The sequence below is a fragment of the Passer domesticus genome, chromosome 10, assembly GCF_036417665.1.
Source record: "Passer domesticus isolate bPasDom1 chromosome 10, bPasDom1.hap1, whole genome shotgun sequence".
Lineage (NCBI taxonomy): Eukaryota > Metazoa > Chordata > Aves > Passeriformes > Passeridae > Passer > Passer domesticus.
The window spans coordinates 5120954-5148292 of record NC_087483.1 but is presented as its reverse complement, the minus strand read 5'-3'; the positions used below and the strand labels follow the sequence as shown (position 1 = coordinate 5148292).

The following is a 27339-nucleotide window of genomic DNA, read 5'->3' as shown; positions in this document are numbered from 1 at the left end:
GTGTGAATGCGTGGAACTGCATTTGCATTGTCAGCCAGAGGGGCTTGGCAGGTGAAGGACAAGGAAGAAGTAGATGGTGAGAAAGGCCAGAGTGACTCTGACACGAATGAGACTTACAACCTGGCAGGAACCAAGCGCAGTAGCTCTACCTGCATTTCCACTTTGCGATGACAGGAGTGGCAGGGAAAGCAAAGTGACTGATGCCCTATGCTCCTTGTAACCCTCTGATCCCTTGCTTGTTGTGTAGAGGGCGTAGAGATTGTAGTCCTTGTAGTGGCTCAAACAATTGGCCCATAGAAGAGAGCAATAGCCTACTTCTCTAAACAACTGGATGAAGTGAGTAGGGGACAGCCTGACTGTGAGCAGTTGCTGCTCTTGTTTCAAACATCCAAGAAGCCTAAGGATTCACTCTAGGTAAACAAATAATTGTATTTATCTCACATTCAGTAGCAGCACTTCTTGAGCAAAAGGGTGTGTATTGGCTTTCACCCTCCAGACTGCTTAAATATCAGGCAGTTTTGGTGGAACAATGTGGTATTACCAAACTAATCTCTTCTCTAGTTCATCCAGCAGCATTCCTGGCCACTCACCAGACAGACAAGGAACCTTTGTAGCATGACTGTATCAAAACCACAAAGTCCGCTTTATTCCAGCTGCCCAGATTTTAAAGAAAGCCCAATTCCAGGAGCAGAATCTCAGTACACAGATGGGAGTGGCTTTGTAAGAGCAGATCAGTGAAAATCGGGATATACAATTAGCACGGAACAATAGGGGATAGAAGCCCTAGACAAGTCAGCTCAGAAGGCAGAGATAATCACTTTAAGCTGTACCTTCTGACCAGCCTGAGGAAAAAGGATCAATATATGAACAGATTCCAAGTATGCCTTCAGTGTAATAGGTGCCATGAAGCAGTTTGGAAGGAAAAGGACTATTGACAGCTCAAGGAAAGCAAATTAAGCATTCAGAAGAAATCCTAAAATTGCTGGAGGCAGTACTAGTACCTCAAGTGGTTGCAGTTATGCACTGCAAAGGACATCAGAAAGGAGAAACAGACCCCAAAAGGGGTAACAGGTTGCAAAAAGAGCAGCAGAACAAAGCCATGCTGAGGTTCGGGCACTATTTCCCAAAGGTAAGGAACAATATGATAGTGATGTATGTCGTATAATCAGAAAGATCTAGAATTAGCAAGGAATTTATGAGCAGAACAAAAACATATTGTTTTTGCAACTCCCCAGGGAGAGACAGCTATACCTGAAAGAGCATTGTGAAAATTAATTAAGGATGAACATAATTGTATACACTGGGATTGGGATGGCCTACATAATTATTTGATGAGGACAAGAGTAAGATGCAACCTGTACTGTGGTGGAAAGCAGGTAACCCAAAGGTGTGAAATAATGTCTTAGAACCAATGACGCCGGCCATTTATATACAGACACAAACGGAACGGGACCACACCTGAATAGCGTCGTGTGCTGTTTATTTCAGAAGCATCAGACTCATTACATGGCTATGGCAATGGATGGATGCAAGCAGCTCGCTATCCAGACAGCAGGCCGAGGAAACTTAATGTTGCAACAGATTATAAGACGGTTTCAGACCAACCTTCAGCCAATTACATAGAGCAAAAGCATATTGACAGTAGTTCTATCCAACCACATGAAGCACACGTAGCTTTGGTGAAAACAATAGCAGCTTTTTCTCTCATACAATGGTTCGTTTATAAAAGACAAAGTATAGTGACCCATTTATATTTAACCTTCCAAATATTTACTAAAATATACTTTTTGCAACTTAGAAAGCTAAACTACACAGCTTAATTGTTCTATTTCTCATGTCTTCGCTACTGCCGATATATCTTTTCTGCTGCTTTAGCATTTCACTCTCCTTACTGTCTCTGAGGCCTTTTTTCCCCAGGCTTCCTAAAATCCTCTAATCCCATGGATTCCCACAATTCCCCCCTCTGTTGACTCAAAAAGAAATCTTCAAAATCGTCCACTACTTGCTCTACTATAACACTTTTGTTTGCTATCTGCTTGAGACTTGTTCTTGTGGACACTAATCATTGCTATGTTACAGCACAGCAATTTAATGCTGTGAAGGCCCAGTCAGTGAAAAGATATGAATCACGTCTGACAATACTTATAAGTCATTGTTCAAAAAACTCTTGTCTGTTTTAGGGTCTTATGTCAAAACCCTCTTCCATTTCTATACCGTCATCTGTCATTTCTGTGAGATTTCGAACACTTTCTCTGCTTCTACTTCCTACTTCCCTCTCTTGTATGACAAAAACTTCCCTGACTGTTTTGTTCATCATCTGTCGCACTCACTGAAGTATGTAGGGGATTACTATCAACATCATTACCAAAACACCCAATATATAGAGACCTATCTTGCAAAGTTGCCTTAGCTAAGGTGTAAAGCTCTATTCTTGGAACAGATCATCCAATCAGGATCTACCATCCTCTTTAATTTGGGCTGTCAAATCTTTCAGTTTTTGTATGCTCTTGTGAATGGATTCTGAATGATCGGACAGGCTCATACAAGACAGTCCTTCAAATTCCTCATAACCATGCCCTTGTGCCAGTAAATGAAAGTCAATTGCTGCTTTATTTTGAAGGGTAGCATGTCTAACACTATCAACATCCCTTAACCTATCACTAATGGCAGAGGATGTGGCATTAGTTTGCTTGCTTAGCCAACATCCAATTCAATCTAATTGTTTCAAAGCCACTGCTGAAGCCAATTGGGGTAAAAATATACCTGCTGAAACCCTTCTTGCAGCTTTCCAAGGCATGAAGTCACTCTGACAGTTGTCATCATAACGATGAGCAGATCTTGTTTTCCTTTGTTTCCTTTTCATGACCGCTTTAGCAGAGGGCGCGACTACAGTGAGGATCCCAATGCTACATGGGCCACCTTCAAGGTGTGCTGGAATGCCTTGCCAAGCCCTGTCTCCACAAATGAACCAATATCCCTTAGGCAATTGCCCTGGATATAGCTCAGCCTCAGGAAGCACATCCCAACTCTTTGAAAAATTACACCAAAACCTTAAATTTCTGTATGCAAAATAATGGGGAGTAACATTAAACTTTGGGGGGTCGCCTTTTCACCAAGCACTAGCTATGAAGGTAAAGCAAAAAATCTATTGTTAAAGAACCAAGGATTTCCAAACCTTGGGGTTCAGAAGCTGCCCTGGGAAGATTTTTGGCCCAAACGTTCCAATTCAATGTGGGATTGTTTCCATTGTCAATTTCACCTAGCTTACCATTGGATTGTTTTTTGACCAAAGGCAACTCTTTTACTGGCACACCAACTGGACAAGTTGAGAAAGGTTTTTCTGGTTCCGAATTAGACAAACCTATGGTATCTGAGCTGGCTGCCATGGCTAAGATCACGCAAGCATTTGGTTTTGGTTGTTCCACAGGCAAATCTCCACAACAAAAGACAATTAAAACTCACAAATACCAACACACGACTTGCATTTGCTTCATCTTATCCATGAGCTAAGTTTTGGCAGAATCCTTACATATATATCAATTTTTAAAATTTTGCTTTCAACAAAAACAAAAACCAAAACTTTTGCCAAAAGTCAGCTCTACAAAACAAACATTTGACATACAATTGACAAACTTATAAATAACATTAACACAGAATCAGAGTTTGCAGGTTCCACCGATGCAGAAGGTACGTCAGGCGTGACCCGGGATCCCTCTGCTCGGCTCACGTCTGCGTACTTGCTTCCTTGGTTCTGGACTCGTCAGCACGTTCTGGGGTGCCATATGGTTTGACGTTTTTGGCTGGAACCCACCTAATTCCAGCACCTGTAGAGACAGAAGCATACCCTTTGCCCCAGGTTATGAATCGGAAAGGACCTTCAATTTGTCCAGACTCAGGGTTTCTAATTAAAACGGGTGGATTTTCTTTCAGTTTTGCCTGAGTGTTATTTGAAAAATGCCTAAGAATTGGTGGATCAGGTTCTGCAAAGGAACTGTTTAGGAAATTAAAAACATACAAAGCTTTGTTCAGCCTCCTCTGAGGTGTGACCTCCGTTCCCCCTCTCTGTTGATCTAAAATGCGTTTTAATGTTTGATGTGTTTTTTCAATAATTGCTTGGCTTGTGGGAGAGTGAGGGATATTAAAGATGTGATGAACACCTCATTCTTTTAGAAATGTGGTTAATTTTTGAGATATGTATGCAGGACTATTGTTAGTTTGATTTTTTGGGGCACGTCCAATGAAGCAAAAGCTTGCAGAAAATGATGAGAGGCATGATTACTTGTTTTACTTGTGTGAAGAGAAGTAAATATTGCACTAGAGAACATGTTTACTGAAACACAAATGTTTTTAAATTTACTAAAGGAAGGGTATTTAGTGATATCTGTTTGCTATAACTGCAGGCTTTGCATGGATTGACTGTTCTTGTGGAAACAGGAGGCTGCACAAGCTGACAGTATGGATGATAGCTTTAGCTTGACTTTTGGTAATTCGAAATATTCACACAAGTGCTTGTGCATTTTGGTGAAAAAACGAATGCCTCAGTTTTGCTTGTTCAAAAATGTTTGGTAAAGTGCTTGAAATATCTATTGTTAGTTTGTCTGCTTTTGCGTTTCTTTCTACTAAAAATTTAGGAAGCGAAGAAGGAGTTTTGATGTGAGAAACAAAATGTGGATTAGTTCTATATTTCAAAGTTGTATAAAGACATGAAAGCTAACGATATAAGGTATCATTACTAACATCTTTTAAAATTGACTCTTCTAATTTCTTAACTACATTAGCAACATAAGCAGAATCTATGATTAAGTTAAGAGGTTGAGGAAAGAGTTGAAAAGTTTGAACCACAGCAGCAAGCTCAACAATTTGAGGAGACTCTTCTACTATTTGAATGTCTGACTCTTAAGTATTAGTCTCTTGGTTTAACCAAGTTATGACTGATTTGTGACTTTTGTTAGAGCTATTAGGGAAGAGAGTGGCTGCATTTAAATGTTCTTCACTTAGTTTAGGTTTTTCTCTAAAACTCAGTTTTGTTTGCAATAGTTTGTGAGATGGGTAGTGAACAGAACAAGCACGTGGGAAGCTTAAGAAAGCATACTGTAAATCATCAGAATTTTGCATTGCTCAATCTTTTTTTAATGGCAAATAGATAATTGCAAATTCTTGGTTTGCTAAAGTTAACAGTCTGGTTCTGGCTTTAATTACAATTTGTGCAATCATTTTTAAGACTGTGAAAATTGTCTTTGGAGACTTGTAGGGAAGAAAAATCCATTCTATTATCAGCAGAGGATTTGGCTCAGAAGGGTCTTACTGAAAAATGATACCACAATGTTGTATTTTTTCTCTTAAAACTGCAAAAAAGAAAGATTTTTTAGGAATGCAGCGATGAGCTTGTCTTCTTTGGAGAGCTTCTGTGATTTTGTCAAGATCAGCACAAGCTTCAGGGGTTAAGGTTCTTGGAGAAGTGATGTCGCAGCTTCCTCTCAGCAAATCGAGAAGTGGACACAGTTCATCGCTGGTGATTCCCAAAAGAGGTCTGACCCAATTGATTTCCATCCCCCGGAATTCGTATATCCCGGGTTTCAGCCCCCCTGTGCCTCTGCTGAGGCAGGGCGACCTGGTTCGGGAACGGCACGGCAGCCACCTCAGGCTGCTCGGGCCAATCACTCACAGACACCAATATGGTGGATGGGAAATGGCGTTTATTCCCTGGTTACACAGCCTTATATAACCTTTGTCTGCTCACGCCATGAACCGGGAGAAAGGGGAGGTCCCCCCATGCATAGACCTCCCTGCTGCATGAACAGGAGATCTAGAGCGCGTCTGTTCTGCAGGGCGACCTCGGAAAGGGAGGAGAGGGATTTTTCCAAAAGGGAGATAGACTCCTATTTTCTGCAAGTCTTCATCAGTGGTTGCTTCCAACCGAGAGAGTCCCTGTTGCTGGGTCACAAGGGCTGAAACACCTGTGCCTGTGCCAAGGGCTCCTAAACCGAGGAGCATTGCAAAAGTAATGCTGGTAATCGCCTCTCTCTTGCGAAGCTGGTGTGAGTCGTCAGAAAGGAGATGTATTTCTTCCTCTTGATGATATAGGACCCTGGGAACGATAAGAACTTGGACACAAAAATCAACCGAGGAATTGAAATGATCAAGATAAATGCAAGGGCTGACTCCTGATTGACGGCACACCCACATCTCTGGCTTAGCTGGGATCGCCCATTTGCTTGGGCTTTGGGGTTGTGTGATTTCCTCGCAAAGGATGCTCTCTTGTCTGGCTGCGTCTGATCTGCCTAAGCACTTTCCTCGACCTGTGACCTGACTCAGAGTGATCCCTCGTCGGGGTGTGTCCCACCTACACTGGGGTGGACTCTGTTGTGTAGAGAAATTGAAGGAGATATTTAAAGCAACACCTTCATAAAAAGGAGGTTTGGGGTCGTAGCAAAGCCAGCAGGACTCGGTGAGATCTGGATTTGACTGGTTTAGGGATAGGAAGGTAGCATTGAGCATGTCAAAGAATGGGTCTTGGGAGGCCGACTCAGGTGCTTTAGGGCGTAGGGTTGGAACTGAGTCATAGGTAGCTTTCGCCTCAAACTTGTTTTCTGCGAGGACAGGATTGGGTCCGAGGGAAATGGGTGTTACCTGTGGGAGTCTAATGATTTGAATGTTCACCCAATGGGTGTAGAAGGCACAAACGAACACTGACCAAACTTTACCAGTGGCCCAACTTTTGTGTGTCGGTTGCAGGATGGTCATGGTATAGCCTTTGCAGGTGTGACGTAGTCCGTTTGGGGGATCATCAATCGTTTTGTCGAGTGTGAAGAGCGGTTCATGACAGCCCTTAGGGGCATAGTTAACTTGCAAAAATTCATCGGGTGGCTCTGGCGACCATCTGTTACTTGTCACGATGGTCTCACATCCCCAGTACCCACAATAGCCATACCCTGGGTAACTGCAGTAACTCTTGCCTGGATTAGAGGCTGGACACCAGAAAGTTTGGTACATTTCTGACTCCCTAAAGCTAGGAAGCTTTAGGCATTTGAGAGGGAAACAAATCCTTCAGCCTAAATTCAAAGGAAGGACCACCCGGCATTGTTGTTTCTCTGATTGCCTCATCATCCAAAAGGTGACGCAAAACCCACCTGAATGGCTGATAAGGGTAATGTTCCGCATCACACATGCTGACCAAACCTATCAGCAAAAGGACGCAAAGGTATCGTTGCCATTTCCCTTTCAGCTGCACAGAGCTTTCTGGTCTTGTTGGGCTGTCCGATGGTCTGCCGCAATTTTTTGGTTGTTGGAGATGAGGGCGATCACAGATCCAGTCCTGTAAAGAGAAACTCACAGCTTTCATTAGATTGATTCTGCAGCTCTGGCTTGATTGATTCGGCACCACTTGTTGGCGTAAGCATTCTAACGTGACTGGACCCTTCGCCTCTGCAGGCAAGACAGAGGAGTCAATCGCCGCTTGGAGACGGTCCACAAAGTGAGTAAAGCTTTCGCTTTTGGCTTGCTTTATAATGGACCATGGCGCTGCCTTGGCAACCACCCCGCAAGCTATACGAATGGCTTCTCTAGCCACGCAGGTGGTTGCCGCCACTTCTGGGGCAACTGGTCTTGCAATTGGGGTGTAATCATTGTTGGGTCAGTGCACATTAGTCACTGTATACTAGAACCGTGCAATGGGTGGTCCACACCAGCTGCCTGAGCGAGTTGCTTTGTGCATTCATCCTCCCACTCTTGTTTAAAAACGATCATTCCTGCCCCATCAAAAATCATCCTACATGTTTGTTTTATATCAAACGGGAGCATGTCATCATTTCCAAAAACGCTGTCAATAAGGGCCCAGCTGGTGTCTGACTCAGAGGCGGAAGTTGACTGACTAGATAGTTCCGGGCTCCAGTGCCTTTTTGTTGAGCTCCGCCCCCACTCTTTCTTGTGCTGGGTGGATCGATCCCTCCCGCTGTGGTCACACCGCCCCTTACGCTCGGAGGGCTTTACCGTATAAAGACATGTTCTGCTGCGCGCGTCCTGATTTGGCTTATCGCCTTTATTCAAAGTCTCTACCCTTCCAAAACCGCCTCCCTTGCTCCCCTCTTCTTGTACATTCTCTTCATTCCACTCGATGGTTCCCCTTTCTGCCTAACCGCAGTGTCCGCGCTCTGCCCCTCAACCCGCTGCTCGGCGCCGCTTTTAGGAGCATACGGCGAAGGTCTGTCCCAAACCTCCCCCAGTTCTAAGTCGACCGCTGCATTTCTAACCTCATCAAGTAACTCATCCCACAAAGATTTTTGCTGTCCCACCAATGGTGACTCGTCTAGCTCTAGCGAGGCGCTGGCCCCGGTTAAAAGGTCGCCTTCCGAGGTGTGCATGGTCGCGCCGACCCCGAGTTTGGGAACGGCAAGCAGGCAATCTTGGGCGGTTTTCTTTCCAGGTTTCCTGCTCTTGTAAAGCAGTCCGCAGAGCCCGCACAACTTTGTCCCATGACTTGAGACATTTCCCACTACCGGAGCACATGGTGTCCTCTGCCAAAGCTTTGGTGCACTTATCCCATATGTCTGAGTGGAGTATGTCCACCGGGCGATCAATAACCCCTATTTGCAAAAGCCTAGTAACGACAATAGTAAATTCTTTGGGTCTATAATCGATGCCCCACTGTTTATGCAACTGTAATACGACCTTCGTGAGGCCTTCCATCCTTCTCTCTGGTCCCGGAGCGTCCTCTCCGCCAGGCTGGTCCCACCGCTCCGGCCGCCGTTCACTCGTTCAGGCGAAATCCCGTCCCCCGGAATTCGTATATCCCGGGTTTCGGCACGACTTGTTGCCTCTGCTGAGGCAGGGCAACCTGGTTCAAGAACGGCACGGCAGCCACCTCATGCTGCTCAGGCCAATCACTCACAGACACCAATATGGTGGATGGGAAATGGCGTTTATTCCCTGGTTACACAGCCTTATATAACCTTTGTCTGCTCACACAATGAACCGGGAGAAAGGGGAGGTCCCTATCTTTCTTTCCAGCGTGAGATCTTTTGATCGCCTGTCCCTATCTTCCCACACTTCTCTATCCTCCCACACCCCCCGATCGGGCAAAGCAGATCCCAAGCCCGTCTTGGCCAACCCTGCTTGTACAGTTTCAGAACACATAATTCCTTTATTACAAAACCTCTGTAAATTATCATCTACCACCTCTGCGCGGCTCGCACCGCCCCCTGCCCCCCCCGCCCCCAAACAGAACTCACGCACGTTCTGATTCTTGGAATGCAACGAAAATTCTGAATATATTTCCTGACACAGCAATAGTTTATTTTTTCTCAGAGGGTGGGGCAAAGGACTGCTCTCAACTGCAGAAACGCTGACAAGCTCGGAAGAAACAGGGGACGCGACCTGACATGGAAGTTGTTCCGGTTCGCAGTCTCCGGAAGACGCTTTGGAAGGGAAGGAGTTCTGAGGGGAACCCGAAACTTCCACAGAAAAGGAGGGTGACTCGGTATTACTTGGATTTAAAAGATCTGAGGAAGGTATTTTGTTGTTTGGAAATGTCTGTATTACAATCAGTATGTTTAAAACACTCTAAGAAAGCCTTGAAAACAGGCACGAGTTTGCTTACAGTCTCGTCCTTTTTGAGAGACAACATATTATAGATTTTCCGGTTTATTTGATACCAAAAAACAAAGGTAAAAGCAGACTGCAAGTCTATATTTGAGTGTTTGCTTTTACCCAGACTAATAAGTCTTCCAGTTTATTTTTTGTGATATCTGAACATCCTTTATCTTGTAATATTTTCTCAAGCTGGTAAAAAAATGTCCTATTCTGTTTTAGATAAATGATTTCCCATTTTTGTCACCCAGGAAGCCCCTAGAAAAAGATTACATACAAAGACATCAGATGGAGACGACGAGGGGATGAAGTATTCCTCCTGTTTAACAACCTGAGTCTCTGGCGCCTGAGTTTTTCCAAGATTTTCTCTTTCATCTTAGTCTAAAGTTATCCTCACAGAGGGGAACCATTTGACGCCGGCCGTTTATATACAGACACGAATGGAATGGGACCACACCTGAATAGCGTCGTGAGCTGTTTATTTCAGAAGCATCAGTCTCATTACATGGCTATGGCAATGGATCGATGCGAGCAGCTCGCTATCCAGACAGCAGGCCGAGGAAACTTAATGTTGCAACATACTATGAGACGGTTTCAGACCCAGTTTCAGCCAATTACATAGAGCAAAAGCATATTGACAGTAGTTCTATCCAACCATATGAAGCACACGTGGCTTTGGTTAAAACAATAGCAGCCTTTTCTTTCATACAATGGTTCGTTTATAAACGACAAAGCATAGAACCCCATTCATATTTAACCTTCTAAATATTTACTAAAATACACCTTTTTGCAACTTAGAAAGCTAAACTACACAGCTTTATTGCTCTATTTCTCATGTCTTCGCTACTGCTGATATATCTTTTCTGCTGCTTTAGCATTTCACTATCCTTACTGTCTCTGAGGCCTTTCTTTTTCCCAGCTTTCCTAAAATCCTCTAATGCTATAGATTCCCACAAACCAATCCACAAAATAGGACGAGAGTTGATCTTGGCACACTAGACAAGGGACAATATCGTGGACAGCACTGGCAAGTTGACTTTTCTGATTTGCCAAGAAAAGGGGGCTATAAATACCTTTCACCTTTCACTGATTCCTTCTCAGCGTCACCTGAAGCATTCCCGACCCAAAAAAATAAAGCTAAAGAAGTTGTCAACATTTGGTTAAACTGCATAATGGCCTGGTTCAGAGTGCCTTTAGACATCTCCTCTGATCGAGAGCCACGTTTCCTAGCAAATATTGCACAGCAACTTTGCAATAAGCTCCAAATCAACTGGCACCTACACATGGTGTATTGGCCGCAGGCCAGCAGCCAAGTGGAAAAGAGGAATTATCTGCTAAAACAACAAATAGTCAAAACTGGACAAGGGGCCAACATACCTTGGCCCCAGGCCCTACTTTTGGCTTTATTATGGATTTGAGAAGACCAAGAACAAAAGAAAATCTGAATCCCTTTGAAATACTGTACAGAAGACCATATAAGCATAACTATCAAGGGAAAGACACTGTACAAGTTGGGGAGGGGTATCTGCAGAACCATGTTGTGCAACTGACACAACAGCTGCAGAAAATAAATCAACACATTTTGAGCAGAGGAGCAAGAGGATGCTCCTCTCCACAAATCCAGCCTGGGGACCAGGTATACATCAAATCCCCTGAGGGAAAGCCTCTTATCCCAAAATGGAAAGGACTCTCTTTAGTACTTTTAATCACTTACACAGCCTTTTAGGCTTGAAGCGTTAACCTCTTGGCTACACTATTCCAGAATTAAAAGACTTCAGCAAAAGGCAAGAGGAGTCCACAGCTGGACTTTAGTAAAATAAGTGTCCTTTGTAATACTACCAGGGGCCAGTGTAAGGTTTCTGAAGGTTTCTGAAACGCTTGCCTAAAGGCAGGCAATGTATCTGAAGAAACCAGTTACCATGCCTTGGGTACTCGTCAAGGAGCGAAACAGAACGGGTCACACAACAGGCATTTAAAATTAAAACAAACAACTTTACATTAGCAAACAATGGCATAGCATGGGACCCATATGTGAAATAATATAGTCTTTCACTCTGGGGTAAGAAAAACAAATGAACAATTGTTGCTTTTAGATCCACAGTACTCTCTGAAAAAGCTGGATGTAAAGATAGAGGCTAATAGAACCAAAATTAAACAGCAATACTACCCGTTCATACAGCAAAGCCTAAAAGGCTGGGAGACATGGATACATTCCCAGACACCAAATCATAGGTCTAAAAAAGGCTTAAGGGGACGGTTTGGGTCTGAACTGGGAATATGAAATTCTATTGATCAAGAAGTCTTAATAAATGAAGCACTGTGAGTTCTTATATTGGACAGACACAAACTCCTCTCAGATCAGCCCTGCTAACACTTGCCCAAACCCAAAGCCTGGCAGCTAACCCATTAACCACCCTGGCCACCAATACACAGCAGGATTGTTTCCAGTAGTCGTTGGCTTTATGGGAAAACTACAGGGTAACATTTCTTTAGCATTTCAATGTAGACAAGCTCATCTGTGGCTACAGTCTGTAATCTCAGGAAAATTTAGAAAAAGGAGAGCTGGGGAAATTGCCAAGAGAATTAACTAAATCATGCCTAAAATTATGAAACCACAAAGGAATTTGAAAAAGACTTCCACACTTGGTGGCAGTTGGTCAATTTCACATAGAATGAACAGAATACTGCAGTCTTTTACATTAACCATTAAGAATACAACAAAATACTGTGTAATTCCAATTTTGGCCCTTGGAGTTATAAGAACTCATGTAACTCTCAGTCCCATTCAGCATAATGTCTGGGCCATTTTCAATAAGAAAACTGGAAACTGGCAAACTCTTAGTATGAAAGCATGTGTGCCAAGGGATGCACTGAATTTTGTGTGCAAAAATGCAGGGCTTGACAGAGAGGATTGGTGTCTGCACACTGAGGGCGGCCCTTGTATTTGTGAAATGAGCCCAGTAACCCATGCACAGTCACAGGTATGTTATGTGGGAAGGGGATGTGCCTGTGTGAGATCTGCTTGCACAACTATTACAACAGATTCATTAAATGAAACTGCTAATGGTAATAACTTCTCTATTTGTAATTCACAACCAAAAGTGGATGTGACTTGAGCTGCACCACACAGTAACTTCTCTTGAGATTATGCAGAATGCGTATGATGTGTATCATGAAGCACCCAAATTCCAAACTGCAAGGAACATTGATGTTCCAAAACAAATACTGTACCAGCCTAATATAGAATGGCTAGTGGCAGAAGTCAAAAATGCATCTCACAGAGCCTTATGGACACTGAAATTGGTATCAAAGAAGTTACCAAAATCATCACCAAAACAGAGAAAGATAGAGAACATCATGAGTCAGATGTCTTCTTGTGATGGACAAATCTGCAATCACCAACAGCTCCTCCGAGTTTTAGCTTCCTCAGCAAACCAGTTCTAATATAGAAAAAAAAAAATTAACCCTCCTCTTAACCATCATGAACCTATGGATGTGGTAGAAAATTAAAAGAGCAGCATAACAGTACATATGTCCTGTGGACTGTGGAGGGAATCTTGCAAAAGAATTTGCATCAGGATAAAGAGAAGGGGAGGATGAAACAAGGCATTTGTCTGACATAAGCACAAGCAATTCACATAAGCAAACAAGTACTTAGCACAGACACAGGTAAGTACTTAGCACCAGTTAGCATAAGAAAAACCTGGGGGCCTAACTTGACAGGAGAGGGACTTGAAAAAAGCTTTAGACACATTCTAGCAGAAGAAGGAAGGGCAAATAGGGAATGAGCCCTGTGCAGGGAAGCCATGAGGAAGAATTGCTGCTTTAGGGCATGGAGACCGCTCTGGCCAGCGCCTGGACATCAGCTTCAAGTACAGGAATCTGACAGAATGTATTTCTAACCCCCTGCCTATGCAATCACCTCAGCAGGGTAAAGATGGATGGTATTTTTGATGCAATTCCTACATCAACCCACTGAAATTTATACATGGCAGAGAAGCATTTTGGTGGGGTGCAGACCCCTGTCCTCCCATCAGCTCAATAAAAGGGCTTTTGGTGGACAATGCATTTGTCTGCAGATTTCTTTGAATTAGGGAGATCCCTCGGGACTGCTGTATCCTGAGGGAACACCATGGGCCCTGACCTGTGCCTCAGCTTCCAGGACCGCTCTTGGCCAGAATCCTGACGTGGATGCAGGACAGCTGCGAGGCACTGCTGGCACCCAGCGGGACAGGACCGGCTGTCTCGTGTCCACGTAGCCCCCCTCACACGGCCAGGGCCACCCCGAAACCAGACAAAGGCTGACGTGTCAGCAGAGAGGAGCAAGGAGCACTGGGCTCCTCTCAGGGGATCTCAGCATGGTGCTGCAGTGGGAGGGGCAGGCAGGCCACCCACCTTCAGGGCATCCCCTGCATCAACAGGGCGTGCATTTTGGCCTTTTCATCCCTCCACACCAGAACCAGGCCTGACATCTCCTCCTCTGCAGTTTTTCCACTTAGGACGTCATCTCAAGCTTGGCCAGTGCATCAGATGAGGCCGCAATGGCTTCTGATACCACCTCCATGCCAACCACAGTTCCACTGTGTGCTGTTCCTCTTTCACAGGTTAACTTCCCATCAATTGACCAATCCATTGTTTCTCTCAAGGGTCACATTCCCACCAGTTCAACCATAAGGTTTCCTTCACTGTCTGTTCTTCATTATCTTGCTGACGTGCACAACAGCGGATCAAATGTGGCAGGGCCTTAGACACGACTTCACTCCTGACACACAGGCTCCTTGTGCCACGGCTGGCCTTCCGTGTGCTCAGCAGGATCTGTACCTGCACAGGGTTGTGGAACTGCACCTTTAGCACAGGGACCGTGCCAGCCTGACCTGCCCTCGTTCCTCTGGGTCTGTGCACAAAACACGGCGTGGCAGAGAACGGCAGCAGGGGCCTGTGTGTCCCAGGGCCCCGGATTTGTTCTGCTGCAGCTCCACAGGGATGCAGGCAAAGTGAAGAAGCCAAACTGTTTATTAATGGAAGGTGAAGCAAAGGGATGAGCTGGGAGGGGGAAAAGGAGAAGGGCAGGATCTGAGGACTAGAGGGAAAGAGCCGTGAACAGGGAGGGAGAATGGAGGGAAAAAGAAGGGATGGGCAGAGTCTGAGGGCTGGAGGGAGGGAGCTATCTATAAGCAGGGAGAGGGCTGAAGCCATGCAAGTTTCCCACAGGATCAGCTGTGCCAATCATCAGCTGTGCCTGGAGCTCCAGCTGGTCTCTTCTGGTCTCAAGGCAGTCTCATCTTCCATGGCATTTGGAGGGCTACTACAAACCCTGGTTCTTCTGTGCCAGTTCTGCAGCTCTCCCACTGTCTCTCTGTTGAACAACTATGTTTGTCTGGGAAGGGCTGTCATCTCTCCTCAGGGCTTGAAGGGCTGGAAGGGAGAGGAACAGAGCCATGGTCAGAGCCTGGATCTGTGGGAATCCTAGGAGACCTTCCTGCCAGGGCCATCCCACCCAGCTCTGGCCATGGCCACAAGAAAGGGGGTGTCAACTGGATCAGCTGGCCATGAATCCACACTCCCACATCCCTGAAATCTCTCTGTGCTCGGCCCACGCCACCAATCATCCACACAGGGAGTGAGCCCGCCGCAGCCGGGACAGGGATGGCAGCTCCCTGCCCAGGCATTGCAGCTCTCCCTGCCAGCCCCGCTGTCAGCCCGCTGCCCTCACTCACCACTGTAGATCAGCTGGAGCTCTCCTGGCTGCCCCCTCAGGTGCCGCCCGGCCATCCCTGTGAATACAGAGCCTGTCACGGCGGCAGCGGCACAGCTCCCTGCCAGCGGCGCTGCCAGCGCTGCGGCCACACGCCCTGCTGGCCCGGCAGGGCTCAGCCCGGGCCCTTGCCGCACGCTGCCGCCCAAGGGCACGGCTGCCAGAGGGCGGCAGCAGCGCCCGGGCCAGGCGGGGCTCCACGGCGCCGGGCCCGGATGGCGCTGCCGGGGCAGCGGGCGGGGCTGGGGCCGAGCTGCGGCGGGCCGGGGAGGGAGCCCGGCCTCGTGGCTCACCCATGAACCTGATGGCCGCCTATCGCAGGGGCTCCTGGGGGCTCTCCAGGTAGCGCAGGGCCCGGCGCAGCTGCTCGGCCGCTCGGCTCGTGTCCTCTGCCAGCTGCAGAGAGCGGCAGCAGGGAAGGCTTGGCGCGGGCTCAGCCCCTGTGGCGGGCGCTCCCTGCGCCCAGCCCCGGCCTCCCCTGCCCGCACAGCCCTGAGGCGCGGCCAGCAGCCGCTGGCGCCGGGCTCCGCAGGGGGCAGAGGGCCGGCTGCTGCCCGGGGAGCCGCGGGGCCGCCCCGCAGCCCCGCCGCGCCGGGGCTCCATCGGGAGTCTCTTTCCGGAATGAATTTGTGGTAGACTAAAGCCCCTCACTCCCCGTGTCGAATAAATTAAATTCCTGCCCCATAGGCCTTATGCTATGCAGTACTGTTTGCTTTGATTAATTTCTGGGCATCATTATGCAATGGATTTCAGTAGCATCACCCCCAGGAAAGCTTTTGGTCCAGCTCTGCATCCCTTTTTCAGACTGTACAGAAATTTTGTGGACTTGTTCCCACTCTACCTGGAATCTTCCAGCACTGCAGATGTTCAGCTATTACAGCCCTGTATGGGAGAGACATTAATTCATCCAGGAAATGTTTGCAAAGGCTTTGTGGGCAATCCTTGCTTGGTTTCAGTAGTGAAATTTGTATCCTGGCAATGATGGAACTCACTGGACTTTTCCAGCATGTGTTTGCTGATGTTTGCATCTGGAAATGGAGAAGAGATTGTTGGAAGCTTGATATATTGCGATGCCTGAACTTCCCTGTTTGTGGCTCCCCAGTGCCGTGCTTAGCAGGCACCCAGTTGTGTTTGGACATGAGCTACCACTGCCAGACACGCAGCAGCTGGAGCGTTGAACATCAAAGACTGAGCTGACATTTTTCCCAGAACACAAGGAAACATGGCAGTGCCTCTGTATAATCTGACTGTCCTGTGAAATTCAGCAGCTGGTGGTGTTCAGGTGCTGCTGCTGCTGTTATAGATACACAGTACAATACTGGCCTTTTCAAATGTTGAAATGGATTCTATATGTGTGGTGTTAAAAGAACTTTGCTATAAAGATCTCGTTTCCATTTCTGTTGTTAACTAAAACTTAGAAACAGCTGATGAAGTATGCTTGTGTTAAAATGCCTGCTTGGATGGGATACCATCCCATGAACATGTGATGAGGACACCTGCTGCAGATATGCCAACTATCAGCACTCACGGTCTGAAGAAAATGTGGACCAAAGCCTGTCACGGTTGAGTCAGGAATGGAAGTGAAGTGACACATTAACTCTCTTCAGCAGGTTAATGCCGAGTTTATTAGAAAGCCATTCCTTTTTATGCACTGTTCCGATACAGCTGGACGTGACTGCTCATTTAATCAACACCCCCCCACCACTGGCTAATTAAGAAGATGCCCTTTGGTAAACATCTTCTGAGAAAACAACTGTTCAAAACACCAGCCGCAAGATCGTTTTCATTCTTTCTCTCAGCCTTCTCAAAACTCCCCAGAACAATTCCTGGGAAAGTTTATGTGGCCTTCTCTCTCTGAGCAGGCTGTCAGTATCCACAAAAGCCCATAAATGGAGGTGATGATAAGAATGGACTAAAAGCACAAACAAGGAAGACGCATGCTCTAAAAAGGCAGACGTGAGGAGGAGCCATGCTAAACTGTTCCTGAAACATGGAAACTGGTTTGGTGAAACGTTCAACATGCATAATTGTTTGTGAATATGTAACAGGCTGATGCAATAGAAATGGTATACAAAGAGTGTTTTCAAAATAGCTGGGATAGTCTAGGCTGAATGGCAAAAGGCATCCAGTCAAAAATATTTGCTTTCTTGTCTTTATCTCCTATTGTACTTTATTACACCTTCTAAATTTTTTAGAGGAGAGTGAACGTTGTTTTTCACACTGCAATCCAATCTATGAAAAAAATCATTTCAGGACTGACTAACAGCTTCTGCCTTCTCACAGACACCAAGTGTTGCAGCAGTGCTCCATGTGCTGCTGCCAACAGCCCCTGCAGGGAGGAGCACAGCCCCCAGTGCACGTGGGCTTTGGCTCCCTGTGGCACAGAAGCCCCCCGGGGAACAGGTCTCTGGGGCAGGAGAGGGGCAGCAGCGCTGCCAGGGCTCGGGGGGTGGCAGCTCTGCTTGGGCGGGGACTCTGCCACACTTGCTGATGGCTGCACTGCCCGGGCCCCAGGGCTCAGCGCAGCATTGGTGCCCTGGCCCACACGTTCCCTGTGCCTGTCACAGCCGCAGGTTTAGGATGGCCAGCAGCCGGGACGTGTCCCAAGGAGGCCGTGCCAGCTTCCGTGGAAGGCCCGTGCCCTTGCCAGCGTAGCTGCCTCGGCAGCCCTGGGGGCTCCTTCTGCTGCCCTGAGCCCGCAGAGCAGGGCAGCGTTTGATGATGGGCTGAGCCCTTCCTAAAGATCCTGTCGGGCTGCCTTAGACACTTGGGGCCAGGGATTCCTGCCAACCTGGGCCACTTTGGGTGGGCTGGGTGCGGCCCCAGGGCAGGTGGCAGTGTGTGCAAGGGCCCTTTGTGACACGCTGCAGCACAGTCACCGTGGCATGGAATGGAGGAGTGTGTCCTTTGTGACACGTGGTGACATCAAGCTGGTGGTGACAAGAACGCTCCACAGTGCTCGGAGCACGCGACAGGACAGGACGGGACAGAGCGGTGCCGTGAGGAGCGCTCGTTCGTGTCTGACCTGGAGCTTTCCCGAGGCGTTATCCCTACAGGTGTCCTCGTGGCAAGACTGTGGGTCTTGGTGGCCTGTGGCCTTCCCGAGGCTTCTCTTTTGCAGGTGCCTCCGAGGCCAGACTGGGGGACTTGGTGACTCAGAGCTTTTCTGAGGCATCTCCCATCCTTCTGGTCTGCACACTTGAGGCGAGACCCTGGCACTTAGTGACCAAAGCCATTTAAGAGGTGTTTCCTGTCCTTGTGGCAGGAGCCCTTGAGAACAAAGTGCAGGACTTGCTGTCCTGTAATCTTCCTGAGGCTTCTCTGTCTCAGGTTCCTTCAAGGCACAACTGAAGGACTTGCTGATTCAGAAATTTCACAAGGCATCTCTCTTTATGGTGCCCTCAAATCCAGACTCTGGAATGGCAGGCACATTTCTCAGCCTATTTAAAGTCTTCAGGGAGGAAAAAAACAAAGGCCCTGGAGCTGCCCCAGGAAAACGGCTTGAGAGGCCAAGCACTTCCAGCCATTGCAGGATGGTGAGTGACAGAGCTGGGCCACAGAGCTGATGGTGCCAGTCAGCTTGGCCCCGCCCCATCCAATCCCATGCCGTTCCATCCCATCCCCTGGGGACGTACTCATGGACAGGACGGAAGAGGGCCCAGGCAGACACCCCGCAGTGGCCGGTGCTCCATCCCCCTGAGGCATCCCGGGGCTGTCCCTGCCTGGGGAGCACAGGGCTGGGCTGTGTTCTCCGGCCTCTCCCGCAGCCCCTCAGCTCTGGCTGTGCTCGCTCTTTGCCAGATGCAGCCGTGGAGCGCACACAAGAGCAGCAATCCAGCCGTGGCCGCTTCCGCAGAACAGCGCAGGTACCTGCAGCCATGCCCACCTGGGCTGGGCCTGCTGTCCCTGCTCAGCCGAGCACTACGCTTGGAGCATCCCTGGCTTCCCTGTCCTTTATTCTTTGGCAGATGTTCCAAAAATTCCCGTGCATTCGCCGTAGAGAGACCAACACCACTGCAGTTGAGGGCCCAGCTGAGCCTTACTTAGGGCTGACCCAGCTCCAGGCAGAGCCTGATGTCAGCCCAGATTCAGCTGGGCTCTCACAAGACTTGGACACCTCAGGGACTGAAACATGGGCACAGGATCTTCCCACATCAGTGACTGAGGATGCAGTCATAACAAACACTGACAATGAAGAGACTGAGGCCTTGAAAAATACTGGTGCCATGCCCACTCCCCTTGTGGTTTGTGCTTCCACTGTGGATTTTTTCCTGGAGAGTGCTGTTCCTTATCAGCAGCAGGTAAGCAGCCTGGGGCCAGGACTGGAGGCCTCCCAGGAACGTGTGTCCCCTCAAGCCTCGGTCACTGGGCCCCCTCAGCCTTTGAGGCCAGCACAGTGTGGTGGGAAGGGAGGCACTTCTTGGGGGGAACCTGGGGAAGTTGCTCCCATAGACAGCGCTCCAAGTCCTCCCCATGCCTCCTCCAGGTGCCAGCCATGGTGAAGAACATCCACCAGAGTCTCATGTCCCACGTCACTGTGGATGCCAGGCTGCAAAGTGACATTGTGAGGCTGGCTGAGGAACACCCTGCTGACGTGGCGCTGACCCTCCTGCACTGTGCCCCAACGTGTGACAGGTACGGGGCCCACGTGCCTTGAGAACTCAGGGCTCACCAGCCTTGAGGGCCCGTGGCCCATCACAGCCTGTCCAATGGGCTCTGCCAGACAGGCAGAGAGCTCCAGGACCCTCGGGCCCCTCTCTTTGCCCAGCCTGCTGCCAATGCTCCCTCCCTGCCCCTCAGAGCACCGAGGCTCAGTCACCTGTGCCCCCACAGCTGCACAGGGCATGGTACTGTGACTGAGACGCCCCTGACACAGAGCTCTGATCCCACAGACCTGCTGCAATGATGTGGAGAGCCATAGGCTCATCACGGCCAGCAATGGAGAAGGTGCTGGCAACACTGCTCTGTGTGATGGAGGATTGGCCTGTGCACAGCACATGCATCTCCGATGGGGACAACAAGGACGTTTTTGCCCTGGCTGTGAGTTTCTGGAACTGGCCTTTGCTTGCCACCCGGTTGCCTCTCCAGCAGCTCTCCATCCTCTCCCTGCCTCAGTCGCTGGGATGAAACCTGAGCTAGGGCTCAGGGGACACCAGGCCCACTGCTCCCCCTGCATCTGCCCTTGGGCCCTGCCCCATGGACACCAGGGCACTGAGCGCTGTCTTGGGCTGCTTCTTCTGCAGGCAACTCTGGTGATCTGGGTCATTGTGCCTAAATGCCACAAGGCCATAATCCTTTATTCCTCCCGCCTGTTTGTGGCTCTGCTCTTCCATGTTGTCATCACCACACAGCAGCTGCCACCAGAGGAAGTTGAAAACTTCTGGAGAGCATGCCAGGAGGAACACCGCCTTCCCAGCAAGCCCAGCAGGTCCCAGTCCTCCTGTCCTTTCCATGCCCTTGTGGCCAGTGCCAGTGCTCCCAGTGTGACCTGGGCTTTGCTCTGCACACAGGTTTGCAGTGCAGGCCATGAAGGCTCTGCTCTGCCGACTGCGGTGCGACAATGTGGTCATGGAAATGGGACGCAAGCATGGCTGGGACACGCTGCTGTGTGCTGACACCCAGCACTATGCCGTGGGTCTGCTGGCCAGGTGAGACCCCCTTCTCCTCCACACTGCCCCCAGCATTTGTGCCCTGTGCCCGGGTGCCCCACACAGTCCCTGTGGTCATGGGCCAGAGGGCCTTGTCACCGAGGGACGGCCAAGGAGACTGGAAAAGGCTGGGAGAGGAGGGTGCCCAGAAGGGGCCATCTCCCACAGCGCTCACATCCTCTCCAGGGATGCTGGGCAAAGACCAGACCTCTGTGAGTCAGTCCTGGGCGAGGTTTGGTGCCCCCACCTCAGGCTCTTGGTGTCTTTTTTCCCCTTGCAGAGAGATGCGCCGTGTCTCCCTCTCCTTGTGTTCTGGGATTGCTCTCCGCCTGCTTGGGCTGCTCAGCAGGGAGGAGCCACGCTGGGATCTACCCGGCCTGGCGTTCCTTGTGGAGGTGAGCCTGAAGGCTAGCCCTGCCTGGCTGAGCTGCCTCCCAGCTCTCTGCCCTCTCGTAGCCACAGCTGCCTGGGACCGTGCCCGTGCCCTGTGCTGCTGCCTGGGCCCAGCCCTGTGCGGTTCCGGGCTCCTGCTGGCCGGGTGCCCTGGCACTGCCCTGTGCCTTTCAGGTCCTCGAGTGCCTGGACTTGAGGGAATGTGCTGACAGCATCCTGGAGATCATGTCAAGGCACCTGAGGAACGAGTGCAGGGAGAGGCGTCGCCTGGCGCTCAGAGGCCTCGTGGTGCTCAGCAAGGATCCCTCGATGGTGAGAAGGGGCAGCGGCTGAAGCTGCGCTGGGGAAAGCAGCCCCATGGGCTGGCAGGGCTGAGGCAGCTGAGGCAGCTGCTCCCAGCTCTCCTGCCTCACCTGCCCCAGTGCTTTGGGGCAGGCCTTTGCCCTGTGGGCCCTGCAGCAGCAGGCTGGGGTTGCAGTGCCAGGCTGGTGCTGGCGCTGCAGCCGTCCATGGCTTCCCAGCACAGCCTTGTGTTCCACACAGGCCAGGAGAATGGGCACTCTGTCTCCAAGTCTTCTGGAGCTGCTGGGTGATGCAGACGGAGAGCTGGTCGGCATGACGCTCTCTGTGTTCACTAATTTGCTCAAGAGCAAAGACATGCTGGTATCCAGCACCACTGCCCCGAAGCTGGCTGAGGCTCTCCTGCTGCTCTTCGACCACGTAAGGCTTTGTATCCCCAGCCTCGGGCACTGGGTGCTGCCCAGAAACTTTGTGCACTGTGGATTTCTGTACTCTTCAGGTGGGCCTGGAGTAGATGGCGCTGAGGTTTTTTTCTTTCATTCAGGACAACAGCCATGTGCAGCTGCTCTCCCTTGACCTCTTCTTCAAGGTGATGGATTTGGTAGTAGAGGAGGGAAAAAAGCCCCTGAAGTCAGTGGTGTGCCAGAGCCTTCCTGCACTCTTCTTCCACTGCCATGATAAGAATCAGCGTGTGGCAGAGGTGAGGACTCATGGGCTGCTGGTGTCCCCCTGACAGGGGCCTCGGCTGCCGGCTGCCCTGGTCACATCCCGAGCTGCAGCCTCCTCCAGGTTGTGGCACAGGGATGTGAGTCCTGTGCACTGGGCTGTGGGGCTATCTCTGGGTCTCTGCTGCTCTCCAGGCTTCTTGGGAAACACTGCATTGTGCAGCCGGGTTCCTGAAGAGGAGGGATCTCAAAGAGCTGGTGGAGACAGAGAAGCTGTTGGCATTTGCCGAGGTCTTGGTAAGGACGGCCTGGAATCCCCAGCCTCAGCCTGGAGAAGGCCCCTGAGCTCGGTGCTCAGTGTGCGGGGCTTCTCCAGGCTGCTGTGGGCCCGAGCGGGGTGCCCATGGAGCCCCGGCGCGGCGGGGCTGCGGGGCGGTCCCGCGGCTCCCCGGGCAGCAGCCGGCCCTCTGCTCCCTGCGGAGCCCGGCGCCAGCGGCTGCTGGCCGCGCCTCAGGGCTGTGCGGGCAGGGGAGGCCGGGGCTGGGCGCAGGGAGCGCCCGCCACAGGGGCTGAGCCCGCGCCAAGCCTTCCCTGCTGCCGCTCTCTGCAGCTGGCAGAGGACACGAGCCGAGCGGCCGAGCAGCTGCGCCGGGCCCTGCGCTACCTGGAGAGCCCCCAGGAGCCCCTGCGAGAGGCGGCCATCAGGTTCATGGGTGAGCCACGAGGCCGGGCTCCCTCCCCGGCCCGCCGCAGCTCGGCCCCAGCCCCGCCCGCTGCCCCGGCAGCGCCATCCGGGCCCGGCGCCGTGGAGCCCCGCCTGGCCCGGGCGCTGCTGCCGCCCTCTGGCAGCCGTGCCCTTGGGCGGCAGCGTGCGGCAAGGGCCCGGGCTGAGCCCTGCCGGGCCAGCAGGGCGTGTGGCCGCAGCGCTGGCAGCGCCGCTGGCAGGGAGCTGTGCCGCTGCCGCCGTGACAGGCTCTGTGTTCACAGGGATGGCCGGGCGGCACCTGAGGGGGCAGCCAGGAGAGCTCCAGCTGATCTACAGCGGTGAGTGAGGGCAGCGGGCTGACAGCGGGACTGGCACGGGGTGCTGCAATCCCTGCCCGACTGGGGATGGCTCTGCTCCCTGTGCAGAGGAAGGCTGGTTTGGGCAGAGCACACAGAGATTTCAAGGCCATTTGGGGCCTTCATGGCCAGCAGCTTCAGGCTGATCCCCTTGGTCCCTGCTCCCTCCTGGCCATGGCAAGAGCCGGCTGGGATGGCCCTGGCAGGGAGCTATGCTCGCATCCCTGCAGGTCCAGCTTCTGACCGTGGCTCTGTTTTTTTCTCTTGCAGCCCTTGAAGAAATGACAGATGACATCAGTATTGCCATCCAAAGTGTGGCAATTGAAACATTGTGCATTCTCAAGGCAGTCAAGCGGGCTCCAATATCCAAGTTCCAGAGACTGCAAGATCAGCTGCACAGGGTGTGGAAGACTCAGCCTCATCTGTAACATCTCAGCAGGCAGAGCTGCTGGAGCTCTGTGGATAATTGATCCCAGAGGCTCTTTTTGGTGCAGCCACCTGAGTACTCAGGAATTTTGTTTTTCTTTTAGAATATTCTCCTTTTTATTTTTTTTTCTATGTAAATATAGAATGTGTTATAATACAAAGACTCCAGGATTTCTCTTTTGCTGTCCAGGGTCCGTAGGGGATAGGGTAGGAGGGGGAAAATGGTGCTTGCACTCAGCCAGCTGCCCAGGCGTGCAGTGCTGCAGCGACAATGGCCAGAAGCCCCTTGGCCTGTGGGGGTTCTGCTGAAGCCTTTGTGCTGCCGACAGAGCGGGTGGGCAGGGCCGGCGCTGCAGGGATCCCTGCTGGAGCGGTGCCTGGAGATGGCCACAAGGCCTGTGGCAGGCAGGAAGCGCCATCCGTGTCCTCCTGGCCGTGTGCTGCTGGCTGCATTGCTGAGGGCTCCCAGGTGCCTCTGGCTGGGGCTCCTCTGGAGCTCCTGTGGGGCTGCGGCGCTGCTGCCGGGCAGCTTGGCCGGGCTGGGGGAGAGCCTGAGGGGCTGGGGCACTGGGAAGCCCTGAGCAATTGGGAGTCAGAGGCCATGAGCAGCCCCCTGGCAGCTGCCTTGTTCCTGACAGCCGGCTGCTCTGGCGCTTCCTCAGTGGGCATTTGGAGGGAACCCCTGGCATCAGGTGTGGAACCCTGGTCCCGGCCTTTCAGGGCTCTGAGGCCAGGAGTTGTGGGGCTGGGCCTGTGCCCTCCCTGTGCTCGAGACTGGAGCCCGCGGCACTGAGCTCCAGTGCCTGCTTGCCAAGTCTTGTTCCTGTTGCCGTGGGGGAGGCCAAGCTCTCTGGCTTTAGGCAGGATTGATCCAGAAGAGCAGCAGCTCTGAGCCCAGAGGGGCTGAAGAAAGGCAAATAGAACAATTTTGGTGCCGACACCCGGGAAGGCTCTCCAAGTCCCGGGGAGATGGATAGCCCTCAGGAAAGGAGCTCCCCACCACCAGACTTTTAAGTGGTCCCGAGACTAGACCAGTCTCCCTTGGTAAGGAGACCATTAATTGCAATAATGCATAAGCAAATTAGTTATTATAAGTGCACAAAAGAGGCTCCCATCGAGTGGCGGCTTAGAGGAGAAAGGGAGTACCCATATAAAACTTCTTTGTGCACCAAGACCCTCGTGAGAAAAGGAGGCTATGAGTATCACGAGGTTTTGGGTCTGGGGGGCTGCTGTGTGCATGTGTGAGTGTGTGTGGAGTATCTGAGATGGGGCTGGGCAGCCTTGGACCCCCGAAGTGAGTGGGAGCTGCCGGTACCGCGTTTCGAAGATCTCCGCCAGGAGACCGGCCGAGAAAGGAAGAAAGCAAGAAGTGAACAAGGGAGGACCCTGGGAGGGATTGACCAAGGAAGGAAGGGAGTCCCTGGTCCAAGAATCTGTGGGAAGGTCCTTGAGCAGCAGAGAGTGATTCAGTAAGGAGACTAAGAAGAAGAGTGATGGAATTAGTTCAATTTCCTTTGAAGAGTTGATAGCTAGCAGTTTAGTATGTGATGAAATAGTGAGAAGAGGTAGCCAGAAAAGTGTAAAATAAATGAAGAAAGGAAGGCAGAAATAGATTGAGAAAGAAGGAGAAAATTAAAAAAGAGAAGTGGAAATAGATTGAGCAAGAGAGAAAAATAAATAGACGTAGAACAAGTAGTTTGAGAAGGTAGTGTGACAGAGGAATAAGTGAGGCAGTGGAACCATGGGGTGAGTGTAAGAAACCAAGATTCTCCTGGTACTGGAGCGTGTTGGCGCCAGGGATAAGTCAGGGAAAAAGTAAGTGCCTAAACCCAGGGGCTGCGGATTGTGTGAAAAATTCACAGGAATTTGGAGGATCTGAGGACAGTGAAGAAAGTTCTCTCAAGAAGAGAGCATTGCTCAAGACAGCCCGCTGGGGATGATGATACAGTTTTAAGATGAATGAGAATCCCGAAGGGGAAAAAGTAAGCAGAAAATGATTAAGTATTGTATGTTTGAATAGACAAAGGAAATGATCCAGAAAAATAATTTCTATTTGCCTAAGTTTGGATCATTTGAGGATTGGATTTGCCAGGCTCTAAATATATATGTGAATTCCAAAGAGCCTGTTAATCAGGAAGAGAGCGAGTATGCTGCCTTACAGATCCCTGAGGGGAGAAGTGGTTTTGTTGTTCAGAAGCAAGAAGGTCAGGGTTACCCGTTGTATCCTTTATTAAGCAAAGAGCAAGCGGTCAAAAGGAACAGGCAGGAGCTGTGAGACCCATTGTATCATCTCCCACCCCCCTATGGACAACCTAAGCAGCTAGCTCAGCCTCAAGTCCCTGAGGGTCCCCCTGTGAATCCAAAGGCACCTCTTATTCAAGAGGAACCAGTGGCACACAGCACCAGAGGCAGGGGGAGACAAGGGGAGGAGAATGATGGAGACGAGGGGGAAGAAAGGGAAAATCGATTATTACCCACTTAGAGTGGTTCCAATGGCAAATGCAGGACAGGGACCACCTATTAGTTATGTGAGTGCTCCCCTAAATACAGGGGATGTCAGGGAGTCTAAGAAGGAGATGGGCGAGTTGATAGAGGACCCCGTTGGAGTGGCAGAATAGTTGGATGAGTTTTTGGCACCAAACACATATACCTGGGTGCAGTTGCAGTCTATCCTAGGAATTTTGTTTACCAGAGAAGAGTGAGAGAGATGATCAGGCAGGCAGGGATGCGGATTTGGGACAGAGAACATCACGGACCAGAGCGGGGTGATCAGAAATGGCCTGTGCAGGATCCAAATTGGAATAATCAGGATGCGGGGCATAAGCAGAATATGAATGATCTTCGGTGGATAATTATTTGAGGAATTTGGGAGGCAGTGCCCAGGGGGCAAAATATAGGGAAAGCTTTGAGTGAGCATCAAAGAAAGGATGAGTCCCCGGCAGCATGGTTAGAGAGATGAAAGGAGGACTTGCAATTACATTCAGGTATAGATGCTGATTCTGCAGCTGGGCAGGTTCTTTTGAAAACTCAGTTTGTGACAAAATCTTGGGGAGACATCAGGAAGAAGCTGGAGAAACGAGAAGATTGGCAGGACAGGGGGCTTCAGGAGTCCCTGAGAGAAGCACAGAAGGTGTATGTAAAGAGAGATGAGGAGAAGCAGAGGGCAGATGCAAGAATCTTGGTGGCAGCAGTTAAAGAAATGCAGGCAGCTTTGAACACAGAAAAACCCTCAGGAAAGAACAAACAGCAGACGTCAGGTCCTATTTTTAGAAACCCAGGACCCACGTGCTTTTTCTGCCGCCAGAAAGGGACACTTCCAAAATTCATGCCCTACCTTTAAGGGTACAGGACCCACCTGTTTTTATTGTCATAAAAAGGGACACCTACAAAAAAGTTGTAGGAAAGAGCAGAGAGATGAGAAAAATTTTCAGAGAGATTAGGATGGTCAGAGGCTCTCTATAGTGAAGGGGACTGAAACACCACCAGAAGAGCCCTTGATAAAGTT

The 27339-nt window shown here is 50.3% G+C and overlaps 1 protein-coding gene and 1 long non-coding RNA gene across 2 annotated transcripts in view; one reads left to right on the top strand and one right to left on the bottom strand.

Annotated features, from left to right (window-relative positions):
- Positions 1-14867: 14867 nt before the first annotated feature.
- The window catches only part of LOC135309379 (maestro heat-like repeat-containing protein family member 6), a 36859-nt gene continuing 24387 nt past the window's right edge, over positions 14868-27339 (bottom strand). Inside the window, exon 14 of the mRNA XM_064435526.1 lies at positions 14868-15000. The gene's annotated coding sequence lies outside the window, so the exon portion shown is untranslated. The remainder of the gene's footprint in view (positions 15001-27339) is intronic.
- LOC135308406 (uncharacterized) lies at positions 23316-23995 on the top strand. The gene is made up of 2 exons (XR_010368841.1): positions 23316-23390; positions 23679-23995. It is a non-coding gene; the product is annotated as an uncharacterized LOC135308406 (long non-coding RNA).